At 41.5% G+C, this 2974-nt stretch overlaps 1 protein-coding gene and 1 pseudogene across 6 annotated transcripts in view; both read left to right on the forward strand.

Annotated features, from left to right (window-relative positions):
• Positions 1-2974, forward strand: part of LOC100962189 (ELKS/Rab6-interacting/CAST family member 1) — a 285037-nt gene that overhangs the window by 183842 nt on the left and 98221 nt on the right. The gene's annotated exons all lie outside the window — the stretch shown is intronic.
• Positions 1781-2974, forward strand: part of LOC105887674 — a 1660-nt pseudogene continuing 466 nt past the window's right edge.

Genomic DNA, 2974 nt, shown 5'->3' on the forward strand with positions numbered 1-2974 from the left:
TCAATTTTGAAGCTTAGTTTAGTGGAATACAGAATTCTGGGTTGAAAATTATTTTGTTTAAGAAGATTAAAGGTAGCTGACCATTCTCTTCTGGCTTGCAAAGTTTTAACTAAAAAGTCTGCTGTTACCCTAATGGATTTGCTCCTGTGGTCAATTGGCTCTTATTCCTGGCTGCTTGCAGAATTTTCTCTTTTGTCTTAAATTTGGACAGGTTCATGAGTTTGTATGTTTGTTTTTGTTTTTTTGACAATGTGTCTTAGGGAAGCTGTCTTTGAGTTGAGGTTACCTGGGGTTCAATATCCATCTGAAAGGAGTGTGTCAGAATCTCTAGTAAAACTTGAGAAGTTTTCATTTATCATATCCTCCAGTAGGGCTTCCATTCCTTTGGGATAATCCTCTCCCCCTTCAGAGATCCCTATAATTTGTATATTTGAATGATTCATGACGTCCCATAATTCTCTGAGCGACTGTTCTGCTTTCTGTCTCTTCTTTTCTATCTCATTAGCTGCCTGGTCATGAACTTAATCCTCTAGCTCTGAGACTCTTTCTTCTTCATGGTCTAATCTGTTATTGATTACTTTCTACTGCATATTTAAATCCCCTGATTGATTCCTTTATTTTCTTGAGCTCCACTGTATCCTTTCTATATTCTTCTCGTCTCTCATCCAGTTTTTGGTTCTGGTTTTCTACTTTCTCATCAATGTATTGCCTTTGTTATTCACATTTTAAATTTCTTCTCTGTCAATTCCATTAATTTTTTTATAGATGGAGTCTTCTGCAGTACCTGCCTCATGGTCCCTTGGTGGAGTTGTTCTGTTTGGTTTTTTATGTTGCCAGAATTTTTCTGTTGGTTCCTCCTCATGTGTGTTTTTATCTTGTTTACTTCCTTTCTCTACTTTTTCCTTTTTACCGCCTCCTTCACTTTAAATAACCTTATCTTAGAGCTTAGGTGTTAAGGTGGCCTCTTGATATAAGGGCGAAAGTAAGAGAAGGGTAAAGAGTGAGGAGGGAGAAAGAATGAAAAAAAGAAAGGAGGCTCGGCACTTGTAGCTCAGTGACTAAGGCCCCAGCCATATACACTGGAGCTGGCAGGTTCAAACCCAGCCTGGGCCTGCCAAACAACAATGACGACTACAACAAAAAAATGGTCGGGTATTGTGGAGGCACCTGTGGTCCTGGCTACTTGGGAGGCTGAGGCAGGAGAATCACTTAAGTCCAAGAGTTTGAGGTTGCTATGAGCTGTGACACCATGATACTCTATCGAGGGTGATATAATGAGACTCTGCCCCCCCCCAAAAAAAAAAGAGAAGAAAAAGAAAAGAAGGGGGATGAAAGAAAAGAATTGAAGAATAGGAGAGAAGGAAGACAGGAAGAGAGAATGTGAATGACAGGAGAATTGGTATTGTTCAGTACAGTGCTATGGCCATGCCTACAACTCTAAGATTCTGGGGGCTTGATTGGGTGAGTCCCTCAAAATCTGCAGGTCCTTACCAGCAAAGCAAGAACCTACCTCTGCCAGATATAGGAAGAGAAAGAAAAGAGAAAAAACTAAGAACAAAAGAGAAAAAAAAATAAAAAAGAAAAATTTAGGAGTATTTGCCAATGCTGTCTTCCCAAAGGTAGAAGGACTTCCTTGACCGTGAACTCTTAATCTCCTTGAGCCAGATCACTGCTGTTGACCTCTCAGCTGGACCAATGCTGTGATACTCCAGCATTCAGACAAAAGAGAGAAAGAATAATAAAAATAAATAAGGAAAATTTAAAACTCAGTGAAAAGAGGAGCATGGCCTTCTCCTGTCCCTGCCATGGTTTGTGCTCGTCCACTGATATCAGTGTACTCCAAAAAGGAGGAGTCATCTAGCAAAAATGTCACTTTGCCTGCTGTCTTCAAAGCGACCATTCTACTAGATACTGTAAACTTTGTTCACACCAACTTGCATAAAAACAACATACAGCCATATGTTGTCAGTGAATTAGCAGGTCATCAGACCAGTGCTGAGTCTTGGGGTACTAGCAGAGCTGTGGCTAGAATTCCCAGAGTTTGAGGTGGTGGGACTCACTGTTCTAGCCAGGGTGCTTTTGGAAATATGTGTGATGGAGGCCATGTGTTTGCACCAACAAAAACCTGTTATTGCTGGCCCTGTGGAGTGAACACAACCCAAAAGTGATATGCCTTCTGCTCTGTCTTCTCCACCTTAGCCTTACCAGCACTGGTCATGTCTAAAGGTCATTTAATTGAGGAAGTTCCTGAACTTGCGCTGGTGGCTGAAGATAAAGTTGAAGGCTACAAGAAGACCAAGGAGGCTGTTTTACTTCTTAAGGCCTGGAATGATGTCAGAAAGGTCTGTGCCTCTCAGCGAATGAGGGTTGGCAAGGGCAAAGTGAGAAACTGTCATTGTATCTAGCATAGGGGACCCTACATTATCTATAATGAGGACACTGGGATCATCAGGCTTTCAAGAACATCCCTGGAATACTCCATTTAATGTAAGCAAGCTGACCATTTTGAAAATTACTCCTGGTGGAGCTGTGGGATGTTTCTGCATTTGGATTGAAAGTGCTTTCTGGAATTTAGATGAATTGTATGGCACTTGGCATAAAGCTGCTTCCCTCAAGAGTAACTACAACCTTCCCATGCACAAGATAATGAACACAGACCTTAGCAGAATCTTGAAAAGCTCAGGGATCCAAAGAGCAATTTGAGAACCGCACAAAAAGATTCATCGCAGAGTCCTGAAGAAGAAACCACTGAAAAACCTGAGAATCATGTTAATGCTAAACCCATATGCAAAGACCATGCACTGGAATACCATTCTTCTTCTTCTTCTTTTTTATTTTTTATTTTTTTTGGAGACAGAGCCTCAAGCTGTCGCCTTGGGTAGAGAACCGTGGCATCACAGCTCACAGCAACCTCCAACTCCTGGGCTCAAGTGATTCTTCTGCCTCTACCTCCCAAGTAGCTGGGACTACAGGC

This window comes from Otolemur garnettii, unplaced genomic scaffold (assembly GCF_000181295.1).
Source record: "Otolemur garnettii isolate 467f Iridium unplaced genomic scaffold, OtoGar3 scaffold00104, whole genome shotgun sequence".
Lineage (NCBI taxonomy): Eukaryota > Metazoa > Chordata > Mammalia > Primates > Galagidae > Otolemur > Otolemur garnettii.